The sequence below is a fragment of the Podarcis gaigeae genome (genome assembly GCF_964106915.1).
Source record: "Podarcis gaigeae genome assembly, chromosome: 4".
Taxonomy (NCBI): Eukaryota; Metazoa; Chordata; class Lepidosauria; order Squamata; family Lacertidae; genus Podarcis; species Podarcis gaigeae.
The window spans coordinates 32,191,322-32,214,414 of NC_139677.1; the positions used below are offsets into that span (position 1 = coordinate 32,191,322).

Below are 23,093 nucleotides of genomic sequence, written 5' to 3' on the forward strand. Positions count from 1 at the left end.
AAAAAGAAATAAACATATATGGCTTGAAAGGGTGTCTCAAGCCAAACCCTAAGCTCTTTAGAGATGGGGGAAAGGGCATCAATCACATCCCTGGGCACATTAAGCTGTTACATATTATAGCCATCTCATTTTAAGTGGTGTGAGGCTCATCTCATTTGCATATGTTGTGTTACAATCTTGCTTCAGGCCTGTCTCCACAGTGAATAAGGTGGCTGTGGAAGGCGGCTTGGGGCTGGCATAAAGGATGTGTCAGAATCAAGCTGCTCACTAATCAGCTTTGCTGGGGCAGATACACGATAGTCTATGTGAAGAAATTTAGATAACAGTAATACAGCATCCTCTGGAATGATTTACGTGTGTGCGTATATATATATATATGGAGGGAGAGAGAGAGAGATTTTGTGTGTACATCTGTGTATCTCTATAAAGGTTTTAAGCCTAACTTCTAATCCTTCGTGGAAAATTTGTAAATACTGCAGCGATGTTCTACTGACCTCTAAAGGCAGCTGCTTTGAGCTGTGTGCACTTTTGTTAAATCTCAAGGCTTTGTGCCGCACATGTCATTAACATCCTTATGGACTTGTTAACAGGAATTTCTCTGCTTCCCACCTTCTGCCTCCCCCCCCCACATCCAAAATAAAAAACCCACATGCAGTCATATTACATTTTATTTATTTATTTTGATGGTTAACGTCATTGTCGTTACCATTATTTCATGGTCCTTTTCCAAGTCACCGTGTCTCCCACAGGGCCCATCCTTCAAAAACCACCACCACCACCACTTTTTCCTCATTCTATAATTAGTAACACTGCCTATGTTGGAGGCAAGGTCAAGACTGCGTGTTCAGACCGACTGCAATAATGTCTTCTATAACTCTTCTCACAGGGTCCAGTATTTGTATCTTGAATCTTCCACTACGCTCGCCTTTCTCCATTCCTCCCTCTATAAACAGCTTGGCACTTTCTCTTCTCCTCAGTTTCTTGCCGCCAGCCGGGCAGGCCAGAAGCTCTATTCACAGCAGGAAGAAAAGTACCTCACCCCAGGCAAAGCAACGTGGGGTTGAGCTGAAACCCACTGCCGTGCATTTAGCCGGCTAAATACACAAATTGTTAAATGCATTATTGTTATTATTGTTTTTCCGTTTCGAAGAAAGAACAAAACAACAACTCGCCTCCCAAGGCTCTATAGGGTACCACGCTTGATCCCTGTCCACTGTGCAATTTTATTTCTGAATACCAGCAATGGATTGAGTCAGGATTCCCACCCCGCCACATATTTACCTCAGAGCTCCCGTAATAAAATGCACCTCTCTCCTCTGTTGCCACCATTAATGCTCGCACGCCATTTGCTGTATGCAATCAAGACACCTGTCATCTTCGTGCTACAATTTTGTGAGGTTTCAGGGCCATGTGTGCCAAATAAGCCACGGATGGTAAAAAAAAAATTAATGAAACAGAGTACATGCCCATAGGTGTTGCATATCACTTTCATTCAGAGCAGGCCAGGAAGGACTTGCTCAGCTTTTTTGAAGGATGAGGGGAGGATGATGATGTGTGGGGTGGTGGGCAGGGGAAACGTTTTCTCCCCCCCCCCTTAAATGAGAGACCTCTAACACTGAATGAGCTGAGAGATAATAACTTAACGGTAAAAGGTCCTTGCCTACGTATACCACCCTGCCTCTGGCATTAATCCAGGCTTTGGGGGAATCTGAAATTTCCTAAAGATGTATTAGTGTCTTATACACATGTGCTCCTGTGCACTCATAATCCTTTTCACTAGCTTCTTAGCTGCATGCTTTGTATTTAAATTTTCCCTTCTGACCAAGTAAATCCCTTTGGATGAAGTGACAGCGGCTTTTCAGCACCCATAGCTGGGTGACAGCTGGTGTTCAGGCTCTGAAAAGGCAGCAGAGTGTTCCTTGCTAGCTTTCTTCAGGACCAATGTCAACCACCAGCTGAGCGATTTGTTAGTCCCTCCTTTGGGCATCAGTCAGCTGAAGAGGCTTGCATTATATACCGAAGTAATACAATAGCTATCAATATAAACAATATCTGTGCTCCCGGCTTTCAGCCGCGCTTTTAATTAGCTACTGAATTATGTGAACCTAGTACATTTTCATTAAAGCCAGTGTAACCCTTTATTAGCACTCTGAGAAGGGCAGTCAGTTATATTCTGGATTCAGGCAGAGTTGGTTTGAAACTTTGGCTTAAAAGGAATCAGAATCAGGAGGTGGTTTTTTTTTTTTTTAAGAGAGAGAGCGAGAGCGCATGCAACCCTTAAAATAGTATGCTTAGAGATGACAGGAAAAGATTATCTTTTCCCTTCTCCTTATATAAAGTTTTTCTCTTGAAAAACTGCTATATGCTGTTCTTTCAGTCTAGATTTGCCCTCTTTCTTCCTCTCCAGGATTCTTGGCAAATATTGTAATGGGGGAGAATTACTACAAGGGCAGAAGTCGATCTTGCAATGAATGTGGGTTGCTAAAGGTAAAACCATCCCAAAATGGAAATTGTTTTAGAACTGGGCTATTGGTTACCTATATGTGTTGATGTTTTTGACAGTGAATTTCGAATGGCATTGTGCAAAAGTAACATGGGTCGTAGGGGGAAGATACCTTTCCACAGGATCCGTACTGAAGACAATGCTTGATCCAAAACAAATCTCTTTTAAAAATATAATATTACACATTTCAAATGTACGACTTATTAATTATGTTTCATTCCTAGAACTGTGGCATTTTGGGAATTGATGTTCTAGGGAAGTCATGTAAATGCTTGCCTGAACCAGGCAAAAGATGTATGAAAATAGTTTTATCAAACAGCACTGATTCTTTTCTTTGATGGAAATTGAACACACGCACATACACATTCATATTTACATAACATGCCCAGATTTATGCCATTGATCCTTTGGAAAATAAAAGTCTCATTGCAATATATACTTAACTCCACTCCTTCTTCACCCTTTGTAAAGCAGTCCATTGTGTAATATAACATTTGTATTCTTAAAAAAAAAGTATTACGTTGTTTTTTACCATGCTCAGAGCTGCTTTTGAGAGAGAGGCAGAGAGATGGGTAACTATGGTTTCTACTCCTCGTCATAGAATTTCAGAAGACATTGGAATATTGCAAATCGAAGACTTGAAATTAAATACTTTCCACCCGGATCATAAATATAGGAGCTGAACATAAGTCCCAATGAAATTAATGTTACTTTCAAAACAACACATTTAAGGAGAGGGTTTCTCTAGCTTGCAGCCTGCCCAAAGTTTGTGATGCATATGCACTGAAGAGAGGAACACAAAAACACACCAAAAGATATTTATCCATTTATAAACTGTACAGGATCCATCTAAATGCTGTGCTACTAAAACGATTTCACAAAAGATGGCTACACAAACGATCTTGGTAGATAGCCTTAGACTGCAATCCCGCACCCACTAAGACCCATTGAACTCATTGGGATTTAGTGCTGAGTAAAAATTTATAGGGCTGTGTTTTCTGAGGGAAGTCACATTCTCAGCAGTAGCCTCTTCCCCACCCAAGCTGCAAAACAGGGATAAGAATGCTAGACTACCTTACAAGGCTGCTGTAAACATTACTGAGATAACGTAAAGCCACGTTAATGCTGAGATGTGCAATAAAATGCATTATTGTCATTAACCCTTCCACAACTAATATCACAGTCTTACAAGCAATGCTGCTCTAAAGTTTGGGTTTGAATTGGCAGATTGCATAAATTGACTATATCTCACTGCAACTTGTTTAACATTCAATCAGCACAGGGCTAATAGTATTTAACGAAATACTGGTTTAGAAATAAAATTTGCACACTTCACACGAACCATCTCAGCCAAATGGCGCATTTGCTCTTAAGAGTTGTTTCCAAAAGTCGAAGCCTGGTCTAATTTAAGATCTTGCCTATTTCTTTCTTACATTGGGATTTTACAAACTTTCTCCTGAGCATGTATTCCTCATCCCACCCAGCCACCCACCCACCACCCCTCCCCTTTACCTTTGCAGGGCCTGAAAGCAAGCACAACCATGCCAGGCCTTTATGTGGAAACATAATGCAGGATCTCTGTATCTGTAATCCCTGCATACACATTTGTGAGGAGGCGGTGGCCGGGTGGAGGGAATCGACAGAGAGTACATCCACTCAGTTAGTATTTGGGCGGCGGGAGGCGGGTAGTGGCAGCAGCTCTGTTTCTACATTATAAATGCAAACATTTCTCCCACATTTTCTTCCCATATATGTCTGATGAAGAGCATGTAACATTCTTGCCACTGACCATTGAATCCTTGGTAGTACGCAGTGGACATGTCATCACGGCTAAGAATAAAGAAACTGTGCGAATATAATGCAGTTCATATGTGTTGCATGCAAATAAATGGGCGTTTTGTCACTGGTTTTAATAAGGCATATTCCCACTTTCTCTTTCTCTCTAAAGAAGAGAAAACCCGTGTAAATATGAATTATACATTTTTGTAACCAGATCCCTACACTTGAGAAATTTATCTTTTATTCAATTCAGTTTGAAACCTCACTCTCGTGCTGTTTGTGGTAGTGTAGCTTTCTGCACAACTTGCATAGATCCCTGCACCCAAGAGACTTTAAAAAAAAATCAAAAAGGGATTAAAAAAAAATAGGGCATACCTGTATGTTTGGTGTCTGTTTACATTTTCTGTAATGTAGTCATTAAGCACACAACATAGACTTAAAGGATGTCAAAACTGACAACCACACTATGATTGATGATGCTGTGCTAGACTAATTCTTACCAGGTGTGGTGTGATGTGAATTCAAATGTAGCTCAGAGAGCTTATTTGTATTAGTAAAGTTATGCTTTGTCAAAGTTCTATGACTTCTTAACCTATCAAATCCATCTTTTTATCCAGAGTGCCCCCCCACACTCTGCCAGCCTTTAGATCTGTGAACAATGCCCCCCCCAATGCCTTCCAATCTCAGTAATCATGTTGCTCTGTGTGTGGTGATTTGTTAAAGATCTATTGGTCCAAGTTTGCAGGCTGCAAAATGCAGAAACCAAAGACCTTGTTTCACACGCATGCATTTTCACCGCAAAACCTTCTCTAGTGATCTCCCTTGGGGTTCATATGTAGAGATTTCGACAGGAAGTGGAAATACTTGTGTGCTTTTGCACTAATGTGCAAAAAAACACGTATTTTTTTTTAAAAAATGCTACAAAATATTGTACTTTGTGTGTATACATGAGACAAAATGCATGTGGAGAAAATTCAGCTGAATATGACCATATGAATATGACCAGGTCCTCAGAATTTACAAGTAGATAGACACTGTTGTTGAGAAATCTGTATCCACTGAGATGAATACACAGGATGCCTCATTCATTTAAATCTGTGAACTAGATCCATGCACATATTCTTTTGAACAAGGATGGGGAATCTTTGGGCTGCCAGATGTTGTTGAACTCCAGTGCCCATCACTCCCAGGCATCATAGTCAATGGCCAGGGCTGAAGGGCATCAGAGATGAAAGAAATACACATCTGGAGGGGCCATAGGTTCCCGAACCCTGTTTCTGAGCATGTGGGCCTGGCTCTTCTGTTTCAATGAACAGGAAACCTTTACACAAAGGAGAAATCTGTGAAAAAGTAAATTACCACACTGGTTCAGGGTGAGGCGAGTTTCAATACAGAACAAAAGAGAGCCCAATATGCAAAGCTACCTCCTTCCTAGATAACCAGTCTCAGGGTTACTGTGGGTTTTCATTAGCAGGAGCCACGATCGTCTGCATCAGGCAATGGAAACAAGGACTCCAAACCTCAACAGGAAGCACACCAGCAGCGTGGTTATCAGATAAACCTGTTGGAACAACACCCTCCCTGTGTCCCAAGAATAAGGCATTGCTATCCTCTGGCTGAGAAGACTTAGCTGTCGAAGACCCAGGAGTACTTGAAGCTCCTCCCACTCCACAGCAATAGATCAGGAGATCAGGAGCAGACTTTGGTCAACTTTGGTAATATTTGGTGCCCTAAGTGAGGTCAAAATTTGGCTCCCCAAAATAGATCTTCTCAATTATGGATCTTGTTGGAACAACTTCAGAGCTGTGCCCAAGCTGAACCTACCTTACCTTGGTCCAGCCTGAAGCATTTTTGTTTGAACAAGGTCCTTTCAGTACCTTTAGTTGAAAGAGGTAGGAGATGTAGGGGAAATTATCTGCTTGAGAACCAGTTAAAGGTAGATGTCAGAACCATATTAGGTAGCACTGACTTGGTTAAGGAAGCTTCATTTAATCCTATTTCATTGGACTTCATTTACCTTATACAGTCAAATTTTATGGACTTCACAACAGTCAATGCATTACCCCACATGTCCACCTAAATGTTACCACCTACAGCAGTCTCCATTCCCCCAATTTGCTCTCGCTGTGTTGCCATCCAGCAGACAATTCTTATTGGCTAGACATGCTGTGACAATACCACCTTTCACTATATGATTTGTGATTGGCTTGGAATGCCCATGTGATTAAGCCTCAAAGAGCAAAGAAGCAACATCCACAAAGATAGAGTTGTGCTGCAGTTGCAGCAACTAGCAGAAACAATGGCCACCAACAGGATTGCCTCCCCTCTTACCCGCATTCTAAGGATCAATACGCACACACACAAAATTTCAGGAAATAGTTTTACTCCTCAGAAATTGATATTTAGCCATGTAAAAATTGGCATTGGTGAATCTTTGATGCACCTGCAGTCTCTACAGGCAGAATAAGTCACTGTGTGTTGTTTGGCATCATTGATAATCAACTCAGCATCTTATATATTGCAGTATTTGGCACCTGAACTTTAGGCACTGTTTTGATTGAATCAAGGGCCACAAACCCTCACTATTTATAAGGGATCTGTGATCGATTAGGAGGAAGAGAGAGAAAAACTGCTTACCCAAATCTGTATTTTTAAATGAGCTCCAGCAATGCTTAAGATGAGTTGTAACTTGTAATATGTGTTTATCTCAAAACCATGGCAACAGCAGTGCTTATATCATTCCTACGTGCTTATTAAAAGTGGCATATGTTTTCCCTGTGCCAGGAAGGGAAGGGGAAGTAAAAGAGGAAAGCACAAGCTTCCCTCTAACTAATATTGAAAATAAAGGGAAAAGATCACAGGACCCAGAGGGTCAGAAGTTGAAAACTGACTTGTTTGCAAGAGTGGCAGGGATAAGTAAAAGTCACCAGATCAAAGTTTCAAAAATAAGGAACACATCAAAACATTGTGTGGCAAAATAAGGTGCCTCCATTATGTTCAATGGGACTTTGATTTCATTTTTTTATTATTTTAGGTCTCTTCCAGTGAGGAACATCTGACATGCTTGGGAGTATGATGGATATGTGTTGGCTTTGCATTTCAATGTTCTGCCATGTGATAGTTTTCTTGGTCCATATGTTCCAGGAGTCTTTGTTTTCTCTGTTACCACGGCCCGTCTTTCCTACCACCACCCCATCCTCGTTACCTCCACCTGTATATCAATCGTTCTATGTTGCAACATCCTGTCAGTTGTAGACCACATGCAGAAAGGTTCAGCTTCTGTAAAGGATCAGACTTGTAAACAATCAGGAGGCTTGTTCTAGAATAACAGAGTTGGAAGGGACTTCAAAAATTTTCTAGCCCAACCCCCTACCTACTACAGCATTCCTGATAGGTGACTGTCTAGCCTTCGCTTAAGAACCGCTATCAAAGGAAAATCCACTACTTTCCAATGGTGCAAAAAACCCCAAACCCTCTGCTTGAGACCCAGGATAATTGCTGCAACTTAGAGCAGAACATTCTTACCTGAATGGACAGAGAGTCCATCCATTTACAAGGCAGCTACACTTTCCCTTCTGTTTGTGCTTGGATATATTCTTTTATGACGTCCTGTTGACATTTTAGAAGCCTGAATTGCTGGCCTGGTGGTTTTTGCAGAGCTTATCCCTTTCCCCTGCTCTGTGTCTCTAGGTTAGGGTTTCTGGCTTGGGTCTCTGGCTATTTTTGGGCTACAACTCCCATCATCCCTAGCTATCAGGAGCAGTGGTCAGGGATGGTGGGAACTGTAGTCCAAAAACAGCTTTGGGAAACCCTGGTCTAGACCAAGATAGAGGAACCTTTGGCCTTCCATATGTTGTTGAACTTGCCAATCAGCCTTGGCAAGCATGGCGAATGGCTGAGGATGACGGGGGTTGAGGTTCAGCAACATCTGGAGGGCCAAAGAGTTCCCAAAGTGCTCTGGATTGTAGGACTACCATCTTGTAAATAGTTTGAAAAGTATTCGCACTCCACTGTGCCTTTCTTTGTTGATTGGCTGGAGAGTTCTCTATTTTATACTAAAACAATATACACTTACCCAGGAGTAAGTCACATTGAACTCTGAATAGGCTGCTTCTGAGCAGGAATGCTTAGCAGTGCACTATACATCTCTGAAAGAGATGAATATTAACTGTACTGCGAAAGCATGAATACTAAGACACCACCATACAGCCTGACATTTTGTGTGCTTCACATGGTGGAAGCCTGGTGGAACACATTACAGTAGGGGTAGGCAATCTAAGGCCCATGGGCTGGATGCGGCCCAATTGCCTTCTCAATCCGGCCTGTGGACGGTCCGGGAATCAGCGTGTTTTTATATAAGTAGAATGAGTCCTTTCATTTAAAATGCATCTCTGGGTTATTTGTGGGGCCTCCCTGGTGTTTTTACATGAGTAGAATGTGTGCTTTTATTTAAAATGCATTTCTGGGTTATTTGTGGGGCATAACAATTTGTTAATTCCCCCCATATATATATATATATATATATATATATATATATATATATATATATATATAGTCCGGCCCACCATATGGTCTGAGGGATTGGTTGACTGGCTCACAGCTGAATAAGGTTGCTGACCCCTGCATTACAGGATATCCCGTATATATTTAATTAAAATTTAAAGATGCTTGTTGTGCTTTTGAAGCAATGGGCTGTTCCTGAGAAAATGAAGACTGCTGCCTAGAATCAGGGAAAGAACCATCAGCAATGGGCTAGAGCTGAATGAGCTCACGCAGTAACTTCTCAGAAAGGTAATATGGATGTTACAAACTCATGCATTCCTGTTTTCACCTATGAAATGTTGGAGGGTGTGGAGGTTTGTGTATGTGTAGCATGATGCTTCAAACATATCAATGTAATTAGCAGATCCTTACATGCCATGATTTCACAGAAGGATTGATTTGGATGATTTGCAATTGCCATTAAGAGTCCAAACTTCACTAATTTCAGAGGAGTGATGGGCCTGCTTAATCAATGAAGGATGAGAACTAACCAAATGTATTCTAATTCTACAGGGTCATTTTCAGGATCATTTGACAAGAATTATCTAGCCGTCTATTCACCCATCTGTCCAACCATCCATCCACTATATAAGCACACACATATTTTTGAACACTTAATGCATTATCACTTTTCTTGTGTAAAGTTCAGTAGCATATGCAGACGTGTGTGATAAAGAAAATTCCACATCAGGAGAGTCAGGTACTAGAAAAATGGACCTCTACTAATACTTGAGCAAAATGTGTACAGGGAGTCACAGACCCGCTGAGTCCTTGGTAACACCAGATTAAACAGATTAGGGCTCCAAGGCTGTTTATGCACCCCTAGTTCTGTAAGATCCCAGTGAAGAACCACATATTTAAAATCCTATAACAACATATATAATCATGGAAAAAGCTAAGCTAGTTTACATTTCCCTAATCATGATCACATTTTTTAATCAGGGTGTTTCTGACAAGACGGGAGACTTCCACCTGAATCCCCTATTGCAGAGGGTTGGACTAGATGATGTTCATTCTCCCTTCAAACTCTACGATTCTATGATTGTATGCGTTCTGGTTTTGTTCAGATCAGGGGCACCTATTGCCAATGCCGTCTCTAAAAGCAGATGTGGCTGCACGTCTCTTGCATCCCAGCCTTTGCCATAGCTGTCCCAGATAAACTACAAAAGGTCACAAGTAAAATGAGTTCAGGCAGCGCTGTTTTCATTATAAGCAGAGGGCTGACTCAGTTGATGTTGGCATAACTTTAGAAAACTTTTAATGCTTCTGGGATACCAATTCCCAGCAAGATGCTTGCAACATTTTTGGGTCCATAAATCTCGACCACAAGAAATGAAGATTGAAATAAAAACGGTGCTTAGTATGCAATGGGCATATGCCTTTCTATACACGGTACATGTGGCAATGTAATTTGACGTCCTCCGTTCCTTCTTTGTGCGCATTCATATTCCTATGTTGGAGTGCTGAAGAACTCTAGTAGCTGACCCAGGGTCATCACCTCGCAGCTTTGCTGGAAAGGTAGCATAAACTTACTTCTTTCCTAGTGGGTCAGGTAATTGATCCCCAGCTGAATGAGGTTGTGTCCTGGGCCAAGCAGAACAACACATGACCACAGCAATATTGCCTCCAGATAAGCCGGGAAGTGAAATAACAGCCTTGAGAAGTCAAGGGGCGAAAGGGGGTGTGTGCTCTGTGTGAAAATGAATGAAGCAAATGAGGCCATGGCCATTAAGATCTCTGTAAGTTTGACTTAGTGCCTGAGCTGACTTTATTTATTTATTTGTCCCACTCCCTCCCAGCCCCTTTTCATTTTGTGTTGTGTCTCCGAGACTGAACAGCATTAATGCATTATTCCACCACACTCTGTGCATTCTTACTCAAGGCGTCCCTGGCTTACCTTGCTGGCAAAAAGTTAAGAATTAATTAATAAACTTGGGTGGAACTAAGCAGCTAGAAAGCTCATATCTAAATTTGAGAAATACATGCAGGCAAGACCTTAGATGTAACCTAACTAACAGCTCAGGTGTGGTAAAGTTGTCTTAGGATCTAATCTAGTACACACATGGGAGTAAACCTCATCAAAGTCTATGGGGCTTACTTCCGAGCAGACATTATAACATTGCACTGTTAGTTCACACATTCATTAACTGTGAAGCTCTTGCACCAAGTTATGGAGGGGATGGGCTTGTTCTTATTTTGATTCAGCAACTGAGTACCATACATCAGGTTGTGCTATTGGTTTAGTTCTCAGCCAATATGCTTTAATAGATAATAGCAGTATCTAGGAAAGCAACATGATGATCAAAATGTCCATAGCAAAAGTAAAGTCAGAAGAGGAGTTTTTAAAGTTTGGAGGGAGAGAGAGAGGGGGAGGGAGGGAGGGAGGGAGGGAGGGAGGGAGAGAAGCCTTTAAGTGTCCTCTAAATGATTGGCAAGACCTGTCTGAATTATATTTGCATTGTACATTGAGTGATGGCCGTTTACCATTCCTAGATTCAATTCCCTGGCAAGTATTGAACTTATACTTGTTCAATAGACCTGACCTTGTACAGTCATACTTTGGAAGTTGAACGGAATCCGTTCTGGAAGTCAAATTTGACTTCCAAAATGTTCGGAAACCAAAGTGTGGCTTCTGATTGGCTGCTTCCAAAAATAGTTCGCAAATCGGAACAGTCACTTCTAGGTCTGTAGCATTCAGGAGCCAAAACGTTCAAGAACTAAGCTGTTCGAAAACCAAGGTACGATTTTATATTTTAGTGAAGTGACAGAACAATCTTTTCTGGAGACTCAATTGAATGAGGGAGCATAGAAGCTGCAATATTATAGGAGCCTTAATATTAGCCATCTTAATGATGACATTACCCTCACCAGGGCAGAGGAAATAAATAATATGGGCACTGCATTCATAGTGTAATATTTTTAGTGTACCGGGGGTAATGGTGCTTGCTACTTTTACTGATATTCCTTTTGGAATATATAGGTACCAACCCAACAACCAAAATGCCCAGTGTCCTTCAGTTTAGTAAACAGGACCCTTTTCAATGCCGCACTGTTTTAACTATGCATAAACCAAATGAATGTATTTCATCTAATGAATTCAGGAACCCAACGGTTCCTACACTCATGTTTAACAGTCCCGGCCCTGCCTGTAGCCATACCTCTCAGTTCCAACACTCTTGCACCATTAAGACTGTGCATACATCATGACGGCTACCCTACATAACTGAGCATGGCATTTCTCAGTGCCCAGTGTGGTGGCAATGATCACACTGCCCTAATTCTGCCTCTGTATGTGCCTTTCATTAATCAAAATGGATAGAAACTGCCCCCCAAACACAGAAGCTGTAGTGCACTTTCAGACTGTCGCTGTTTTGAGGGTGGGACTCAGTCGCATGCAGGCAGATTCAGGTTGTGTCATTAGAGAGGACTCAGCCCTCTTGTGCAATAAACCCGCACCCTCCCCAGAAATCAGACCTTTGGCAGTAAGGAAGGTTATGGGAAAATACAGAATGGAAAGTGTGAGGGCACTAAATTCTGTCTTTGCACAGGGCACCACTGAAATATGAAAGACCAAAGTTCTCCCCTGGGCAGATATGGACTACAGCTTCATTTGTGGGGTGAAAATTAGAGCCTACATATAATGATCACTACAGTCACCATGGTCAACATGAATTGAATTCTGGAGATCATAACGCAGGATCCAGAAGAGCAGCAATGCTTTGCTTTATTTTTTTTTCACTTTGCCTTGCTAAGCAACTAATCCACATGCCTATACCAGACTCTGTTGCTGTGTCAATAAGTCTACTGTGGCCCAGCACGCCCCTAATTGATTGACTGACATCAATGCCATTTTCTAAAACACACTCTGCAAATGGCCCCTGTGTTGATACTCCTCATTTTGTGTGGTGTCCGACAGTGCTCCAGCCAGCCCACCTTCCATAACACCTTGATCCCACAACTCCTTCTTCATCCCTCCACCTATTTCCTCTTTCAATAAGTTAAAAAGCAGTTGCCTTCTTAGTTGCAAAAGGTGTGCAACTTTTGTGCCCTTTAGTAGACTCACCCACATCTCAACAGGTAGCACTAGTGGCCCATTGAATTACTCATTGTGCAGCTAATCTGGAGGTTTTATGTATTTTTTAGATTGTAAAAAGCACCAGATGGTGCGAGACATTTATTGTATATATATTTTTCAAAGACATCTAATTTTAGGGGTGCGACCTATATTTGGGAACCATTTATATTCGAACCAATATGGTGTAATTTTGATTTTTCGAAATGCTGTTGATCACTGCTATTCTTCTTGCTGACTCTTTTATTTCTGCTGATGTGCTTTTGATGTGTATTTTGATGTGTACGCGGTTTTTGACACTGTATATTGTTAGATATTGTATAATTATTCGTTTTGAGAGATACACTGTGGTGGAAGGAAAATATTCTTAAAGATGGGATAAAAAATGTCAGAAAGAAAGAAGTAAGAGAGAGAATATTTCTGTTTTAGCCTAAGTATTGGAAATAGAAACAGAGTTGCCAGGCACAAAGGGAGTCCTAAGAATGGGGAGGGGGGGAGAGTCTATGGTAAGAAATGACACAGACAGTTTTGCTTTGGAAAGAAATGCAGGGAGGAACCTAAATGTTTTGGGGGGTATGAGGGAGACTGTGCTCTTTTGAGTTAGGAAGCAAGCTCCCTGGGAAGATGACTGAGGAACAGTTGGATGTTATGGACCAAAATATGATAAATATTCTAGAAGCTCAAGTTCACATTCACACTGAATGTCTGTGTGGCCTCACCTGCTGGTCCAGGTACTTGCTTGTTGGGTCAAGATACCACCTGTTGTTTGCTTTAGGAACATAGGAGGCTGCCTTATATGGACTCATTGGTCTTCTTGGCTCAATGCTGTCTACACCACTGTTCTTCAATCTTGTGTCTCCAGACGTTATTGGACCACAGCTCCAATTATCTCCTGCCAGCTTGCCAGTGATCAGGATCAGGAGTGGTGGGAGTCGTAGTCCAACAGGATCTGGAACCCAAGGTTGAAGGCCACTACTATAAGTTGACTAGCAGTGGCTTTTCAGGACTTTAGGCGGGAGTCTTCCCTACCTGACAATGCTGGGCACTGAACTTGGTATCATCTCCATACTCTGCCACTGAGCTATTTCCCATGCTTCCCTGTGTTTCTTTTCATAGAGCAGCCATGGACTGTGTGTGTGTGACCCAAATATGGTGGAAATGGCCGCACTCTTGAAAGCCATGAAAGCAGAAGGACATACGAAGCAGGGAGCAACAGCTGGAGAGGATGAGACTCACCCCACCAGACTTGTTCTAAAGTTTACAGTTTGGCAGCATGCGATCAAGCTTATTGCACTCCAGTCCTCTCTATATTCTAGGTGCAAAGGGTGGGGGGGGAGGAAACCCACGCGGATCCGATTTATTTTGCAAAGCCTAAAATAAACGCATCTCAACCAAAGTCGTGCATAAATAAGCTCTAAATAAGTAAGTCAACAGTTCATTGTATCTTATTGCACAACAAACAAATATTAAAACAGAAAATTTCATGTAGTGCCATTTGAATAAATAAATAGTGTTTTCGGTTTTAACGCACGCCTATGATGATCTAATTGAAACATTAACATTCCAGCTGGTTTTGAATGTTGTCTGTGGCAGTTTTGGAGCACTGTGTGCAGGTGGTGTTGCCACCCGGCTTGGCATGATGTTTGCATGTGCTGCTTTAACCCTTATGGGAGATTTATCTTGCAAAAGGGTGCTTCGCATTTGTTAGCCTTCAACAAGGGGTAGACGCTGCCCCAAACAATGCATCCTAGGCTGCTCTGCAAATCCTCCTTCTTCAGCATTCTGGATTTTGTCATTGCTGCTGTTGTAAGCACCTCCTGGAAGTTCAAATGAGGAACATAATCACAGACAGAATGAAAGGCAACTTCACACTTCTCTTCCTGGATTTCCTTGACTCCACCCCCGCCCCCAGGCAGCTCAAAATCTGCTGCTTAAATGGTTGATTTTCGCCACGGCGTAAGAGATTGGTTAGAAAGCAGCTGAAGGAAATACTGAAGGGAAAGGGTTAAGCAGATACTTCCTGATGCCTTGTTGTCCACTTCCAAATTCAGCCTCAGTCCTGAGACTCCTGCCTAATAAATATGGGAGAGAGGTTTGGCATCCTATAAAAATAGTCTTATGCAGGAGAAGAAAGGATGGGCAAATTCTCTCCAGTCCAAGCAGGAATTAATCCTGAATTAATTCTCAATCAGACACCAAACTTGGGAGTTAATACAATGATGTCTTCTGGTATGTATCCAGGCCTTGAGGCCTCTGAGGAAAATTATGGGAATCTCTTCATTTTCCACTTTCAGATTCTAGGACTGTTAGTCACAGCCCCATCCTAAGTAGGTAAAAAATTCCTCCCTCGGCTCTGTGACCAACGTGAACAAATGTTGTGTGTGCATAGGGTTTGCTTTGGCTGCAGATAAAAGACTATCAGGGATAAAGCCATAAGCATCACAGAAAAGGTGGTGTTTGTGGAGGGATTTGAAGGGGAGAGGTGGCTGTGCATATTTGTTCTCGTGGAAGACCTGGGCCTAAGAAGCATTCAGGGAGAAAAGGAAGAGCTTTTTTTAACTTTCCAAAGGCCTTTAAGGTAGCAGAGATAGTGAACATAAAGACAGAAAGACAGGTTCACATGTCTGGTCAAAACCGTGGAGGGTGATGTTTTTAGTGGAGACAGAGATGAAGGCTGGAAAGCAATCCTACTGAGTACGATCTTAAACATGGAAGATAATTGGAAGATATCATACCTGTGGATAATTGGAAGGCAGACAAATATGCAAGTCTGGATGGAGTGGGAAACATGTGCCTAAAGAGTTGGGTGTCACCAGGATATGTACCTCTGAAAGCCGTAAGATGAAGTCACTCAGAAGAACAGAAAGAAAATAGCAGGTGAACAAGAACCAAAAAGAACCCATCAAGCTCAATACAATGCCAAGAGCTTGACAAATGCCTCCATTTTTGTCATGCCAGGCAGGCAGCAGAAATAACAGAGAAATTGGGGCAACCGTGTCACCAAATTTCTCCAGAGGAAGAGAAATTTTCCTAAAATGTATTGGAAGGAAAGTGGGGCTCACTGTTAGTAGTGACAGTAGCACAGCATCCTACTTTACCCCTAATATTTTTGGTGCAAGTGTTACATCAGCAACTGTGTGGGCAGCCGAACCACCACTATGCGCAATGCCCCAGACCTAGCATTGTTTCAGGGCAATGTGGGGAGAGAGTCACCACACAGAGAGAGAGAGAATGAGAGAAAATATGGTGGAAGATCTTAAGAGAAAATTCTGCAAAGTGGCCTTAGGTGAGAAAAATAAAAATTTCAGATGTTTTCATTTAAAAATTATTTTTCTGAGAAATTTCAGCTCAGCTCCAAAAGAAAAAGGTTGTTGGGGTTTTTTATATTTGGCAAGTCACACATGGGGTTGGCGATAATAGCATGAGGATTGAAGGATGTTCCTTCTCGGCCATGTTTCAGCTTGTGATGACTGAGGTTTAATACATCGTCGAAACATTTAGCTCCTTGCAGCTGTAACAGAACTGTTATTGGCTCGTGATAAATAGTGCCATCATAGTTCTGGCATTAGCCATCCAAAATCACATCACATTTAGTCATCTGTTCCCTACATAACATTGGGACGGTGGCAAAGCGGCTGGAGCTGTCTGTTTGCAGAAAGCGATGCAAAGCAACATTATATTTTACAAGAGAAAGCTGAAGATGGAGACGGGGAAATGATCTATGTTTCTATATATCATGTACAAAAATGTCCCCGTCCAACCCTTAGCAAATTGTCAAGAAGGTGACTCCAAGCTCTGATGAATTCTATTATGCTTTTTTTAAGCTCCTGTTCATCCAGCCAAAAGAACTCCAAGAGTTTTAAACTCTTTAGACCTTATGTGAAATGTAGACTATTAGGAGAACTTATTTGGAGGTGAGGGAGATAGTCATGAGTTGTGCCATCTCAGAACCAGAGGCACTGGCATCCGCTCAGGGTTGACGCGAGTCACCCAGGGATTAACTGTAACAACTTCATGGTGAGTTCCGGCACCTATTTGGCGGAGTGGGGGAGAGACTGGAAATAAGTAGCTGATGAACAATAATCATCACACAAGCAAGCAATACAGTGGTACCTCGGGTTAAGTACTTAATTTGTCCTGGAGGTCCGTTCTTAACCTGAAACTGTTCTTAACCTGAAGCACCACTTTAGCTAATGGGGCCTCCTGCTGCTGCCGTGCTGCCAGAGCACGATTTCTGTTCTCATCCTGAAGCAAAGTTCTTAACCCGAGGTACTATTTCTGTGTTAGCGGAGTCTGTAACCTGAAGCATCTGTAACCTGAGGTACCACTGTACTGGTTTACAACTGATACATCAGAGCAGCTTCTCACAAAAGCCTTGGAGAAGAGGTACGTTTTCAGCTAGTTACAAAAGCTACACAATGATAATGCCACCTGTACTTCAAGAGGGAGTTCCACAACCGAGGTGCCATTACAACAAAATAGCTGTATCTTTTGTCCTTGAAGACAGACAGGAGAGAAGGGCCTCTCCCACAGAACTCAATGAATGGGCATTGTCTCCCTGTATTCTCTGAGATCTAAGGAGTCCATGATTATGTTGTCGTTCACTCACTTGGGTATCAACAAGGTGAACTACGCTAGCTTGGCATGTTGTATTGATGGCTGGTGGTGGCTGGTGCCCATTGGGATTGTTAGGGCCTATGGCAGGAGGTCCAACAGTAGGTGGCGACAGAGCCAATGTCAAACAGAGCCTACTCAGTCTAGTCTTGTCCCCATTTTCCTCACTGGCTAAGGTCTCCAAGGGCAACACTGAAACTGACAGAGAATGCAGACAGGCAGTGCCACCCCCTGGTATGGTTGTAAATAAGAAGGCAGGCAGGGGACAGCTTCCTGAGGGCAGTTTGCTGGGTATTTTGTTGGATGGTGGCATTTTACTGTTTAAATTGCTATTTTTAATTCTGTTAAAATGCTGCAAGAGCCTAAGAGTGAAAAAAGAAGTCTCAACAAACAAACAAACAAACAAACATGAAAACCTATCGTTGTCCACTTTTCCATTTTGGGATGCTAAAATACCAAGTTCTTTTTCCTTCTTTCAAACCACTGTCAGTACAACATTCTCATTCCCCCACTTTTTCCGCTATTTGCCAATTCGTAATTACAGTATGTAAATACACAGCAGAATGGGTCTTTGGTTAATCAAATTGATTTAATTGCTGAATCCCCCACAGATGAATGTGAATGGAGCCTTCTCTTTCTGCATGTTTTGTTGGCAAAACAGAGCCACGCGTTTGACAAAAAGGAAAAAGTTTTGACCAAATGTAAGGATGTGAGATTTGCAATAAATGTTATAGGAATATTGGTGAGACACACCTGTAGTCAGGTTAGTGCTATTTTTGCAGATATATTAGTTCCCTGCTAATTTTGTATACTGCAGTCTGAGGAGTTGTAAGTTAGAGATAAGGAATCAAGTGGTTGTGTGAGCAGAAAGTACCTTGCGCAACTGATCTTTGTCTTTCTTTTGCTCTCCTGCAGAGCCCTGGGTTGGGCTTCCAAAACCCCTCCTCAGGGCATTGATGGGGAACCTGAACAGTGGTGGCTGTGCTATGCAGGGTTGCAGCAGGTTAGGAGAACCACCAAAATCTGGCAGAGGGCTCTGGCACCAGCAGAAGCTCCACAGATGGAACATCCACCCACCTTCTTTTGGGCACTGCCTCCAGCTAACTGAAACCCATGCAACAGAGTCCTCACATTTCAGTAGAGACCCTGACCTTTCTGAGAGGTTTTTTTTTTCTGTGAGAGCAGGGTGATGGAGGATAGGAAAAGAGAGATAAGTTGTGAGAGCTTCCTTCTGCTCATGCAACCACTGAATACAACCCAATGTCTATTTTATATCGCTTTTGAAACAGGAACGTAGCCTGGTTTTGATTTTCTGAACTCTCACTACCAAATGCATTGTTTACAAAGTAAAAAGAGTAAAAGAAGAGTGGAAAGATGAAGAAAAGCATAGGAGAACTGAAGGAAAAGACATGCTGTAATTATCTTATTTTACCTCTCAAGTTGTGACAGCCTATTTTCTGATTTGTCTTTTTAAATCTTGCTCCTTATTCTTCTATTCTTTACTCTGCAACCCATCTAATCTTTACTTGTACCCTTTCTCCTTATCTTCTTATTTTTCAACATCTGAAAACTTGTGTTATAGAAATTAATATATTTTGATCCTCAGCTTCCCCTTCCTACTTTATAAAGCTTTGAGGGGGAAAACCATACAAACCAGACCTCTTTGTCTTGAATATTGCATTATGCAAATGTGGGGGGGGGGAGAAGAGCTTTGCACTTACTATATCCAGTGAAGTGTATAAGAGGCCATATTGTGTGGTGATTCACCAAGTCACCAGCAGTAGAGGAAATAAGCTGTGATGTATACAGATGCAGATAAAGAGGGGAAGCTATAGGGTTTGTTGGATGGCCCACTTGCCAAAAATAATATAATACTGACTCTCCTTAGTAAAATATGTGGAGACAAGATCTATACATGAGGCATCTATCCTACATCAATGTGAGTCTAGACTAGCCAAGGAGGCTTTTGATGTACAGGTGGATCTCATCTTACATTGGGATTGTGTTCCTGGCTGTTGCCAGCAAAGTCATGTAATGTCAAGCTTGGAGAGTCCTCCCCTCCTTTGGCAGCTTCACAGATAAGAATTAACAAGAAGTTGATAGATTTGTAGTCCTTTTATTACAGTTTCATGTTGCGACCACAAATACACAGCTCTCCTCAAGGAGGGCAGTTGCCTACTCTAAACCCTGCTCCTAACTTCTGCAGCAAGAAAGGTGCCATAGAAGTCCCTCCCTCCCTCTGCTTACTTTGTTCTCTGATACGTTCAGACCTCCGAGTCCAGGGAGATGGGGGTTCACCATACTCTCGATTGACGTCTCTCCTACCTGCCCCCTCCCTTCTGGTTCCCCTGTCATTATCTCGTAGCTGGGTAGCTCCTCTCTAAGCTGTTCAGATGATGATGATGATGATTTATGATTTATACCCCACCCAGCCACTCTGGGTGGCTTCCAACAGAATATTAGAATAAAATAACCTATTAAACATTAAAAGCTTCCCTAAACAGGGCTGCCTCTTCTAAAAGTCTGGTAGTTGTTTTTCTCTTTGACATCTGGTGGGAGGGTGTTCCACAGGGCGGGTGCCACTACCAAGAAGGCCCTCTGCCTGGTTCCATGTAACTTGGCTTTTTGCAGCGAGGGAACTGCCAGTAGGCCCTTGGCACTGGACCTCAGTGTCTGGGCAGAATGATGGAGATAGAGACACTCCTTCAGGTATACTGGACCGAGGTATACTCTCTCTCTGCTTCTGAAAACGCTGGAGGCAGGGGGTGGGGCACAAATATTTCCCTCCTCTTCTGAGAAGCTGATCTACCTGCGGCTGCACCCCCCAGTCTTCAGATCCAGACCAGTCCCTGGCATGTAAAGATATAACACCCCCTAGAAACACAGCAAAGCCCTTCTCTTGTGATTCTCTAACCTCCTCTACAACTCTCTCCAGCTATTTCCGCAGCTCTCCAAACTCCTCCACAACTCTCTTCATCCTCCTCTCTCTCCAGCCACCTCCCAAACTCTGTAAAACCTCTTCAACTATCTCTCCACCCACCACTGACTCTCCAACCCAATCCAAACACTCTCCCAATGTCTGCTGGGATTGCTGGCCATTTTCCCCAACTCTCCCGCCCCCTTACCACCCACTTTCTGAATTCATTTATATTTTGGCGACTTGTATAAAGCTATGATCACATAAGTGAACTCAGTGTAAGATGTGATCTACCAGCACTACAATGTTTGTTGTTGGTTGTACTACCGAAGCTTCTTGATGCTCTTATTGGGTAATTGCTGTGTGTGTATTTTTTATATATATATTAATGGCAAGTGTTTTGTGTAAATGTGCTTATGCTTTTAAATGTGTTGATATTTCTTGGAAACCTTTTTGTGTAACTAGTGACTAATGCATAATAATAATAATAATAATAATAATAATAATAATAGTAATAATAATAATAACCTCAATAATAATATAACAGCAGCAGCATATCAATCTCACGTCTTCCTTCTCCTATGAATCTTTATGTTGCTTTTAAGGTAAAATACCTCTCAGAGCAGCTAACAAAATGCAAGCAGTAAATCAACAATAAATACAAAAACCGACAGTAAGACAGTAAGAGCAATAGAAAATAGACAATATAAAATTCAACTTTTTTAAAAGCCTGGAAGAATTAAAGGATTATCATGTGGCACTGCAAATATAGTCAGCTCTCTCCTCTGACAGCATTCCAGGATTGGAATCATAGAATTGTGGAGTTGGAAAAGACCCCGGGGCTGCAAGAATCTCAGCTAAAGCATCTCTGACAAATGGCCATCCAACCTCTGCTTAAAAACCTCCAATAAAAGCCCACAGCCTCTTGAGCGAGTCCATTCTGCTGGTGAACAGCTCTCGCCATCAGAAAGTTCCTCCTGTAGGTCCCACCCTTGGACAAAGGAGATAACAAGCTTGCTCTATCTTCCACAGTCCTTTAGATATTTGAAGATGGCTATCATATCTCCTCTTTGTCTCCTCTTATCCAGGTGCAACAACTGAAAAAAGACTTATCACTGGTCACAAATCTCCACAATGAGACAGGCTTGTGTGCATGGTGGAATAAAGGGACAGTAATGATGGAAACTTGGCAGAAAATAATTTTAAGGAAGTCCGTGATAGATAAGACACAGATATCCAGGGTTTCTATTCCCTCCCCATGTCCCAGATCAAAGCAGTGAGGAGTTTCCTAGGTAGGACTGATGTTTTCTCTTAATGGTGTGGTGAGGCAGGAATTAGGAATTCAGTGTTTGTCTACCTGAGTAGCATATGAGCTCTAGAGATAGGACATTTTAATTTTGTTTAATGAGAAACGTTATAATTTGCCCTGTTCAAATCAATATGCGAACCAATAACACTAACCTTCTAAAGCCACACATCTCCGAATTTAGACAACCAGTGTATACAAAATTGCATATATTGGGGGAAAGTGTGCATGGATTGGTGAAAATAACATACAAAATGTGTGATATTAGAGAAAGTTGTTTAAAAAATGTGTGCATCATTCAAAATGTCATATATATATATATATATATATATATATATATATATATGCAAGTTTTGGTGTCCTCGGGTGTCTTCCCGTGTAAAAGTTGGGGTGTCTAGGCGACGTTTCGACGAGGTCTCACTCGTCATCTTCAGGCTGGTGCTTTCGGCTTCTTGTTACTGGAACAGAGCTCTGTTCCAGTAACAAGAAGCCGAAAGCACCAGCCTGAAGATGACGAGTGAGACCTCGTCGAAACGTCGCCTAGACACCCCAACTTTTACACGGGAAGACACCCGAGGACACCAAAACTTGCATTCCTGTACCCGTGAAAATCTACGAAAGCAAATATATATATATATATATATACACACACACATTAAAATGCGATTTCCTCCAGAAATGTGGAGAACTGAATTTAAGATTGGAAAATGTGAAACTGAGAGAAACTGACACGGACATTTTCACAGAAGACCTCCCAAATCAGGCCTTGCTCAGTATGTCTTCCTGTGCACCTCGTTTTTCATATCAACATTACAATGTTCTGTAAATGTCCATTATTTGAGGGCAACCAGTGCATTCTGCAAGCACAACTGAGACATCTAAGGAAAGAACAGAGCACAAAAACTCTTGTCTTAGGAGGGTAGATCACGACCGGAACCAATTCCAACACCACTGTTGTTTTTAACATCTCCCCAATGCTTCGCCATCCAGATATAAAAATGCTTCTTCCACTCTACCAAGCCCCCGAAGGACTGCAGGTCTCTTGCCCCAACAATTGGTTTGTTCTCACTATATTTCATTTCTCCTTCATTGCATGGCTGCTGGTTTTTCCTTCCCCCCAATACCAGTGCATTTTGAGACATATCCCACTGTTGCCAGGGGTGCTGGTCCTGTGGGTTACCCGAGAGGCGAGGTCCAAGTCCGGTCCGTGGTCAAAGGTGCAACATGGAAGCCGTCCGTAGTAGCTGAAGGTGGGTGCAGAGCAGGGAGTCAGGTGAAGTCAGGAACAGGCATGCAAGCAGGGAGCCAGGGCAGGTCAGGAGCTCTGGCAAAAAAGCTGGACAGGGTTCAGGCAGGAACT

General features: G+C 42.2%; 1 long non-coding RNA gene across 1 annotated transcript; it reads left to right on the plus strand.

The window, feature by feature from the left end:
* The first annotated feature begins 216 nt into the window (after positions 1 to 216).
* LOC310844054 lies at positions 217 to 3,181 on the plus strand. Its single transcript, XR_014563915.1, has 3 exons — positions 217 to 358; positions 2,408 to 2,487; positions 3,045 to 3,181. It is a non-coding gene; the product is annotated as an uncharacterized lncRNA (long non-coding RNA).
* The last annotated feature ends 19,912 nt before the right edge of the window (positions 3,182 to 23,093 follow it).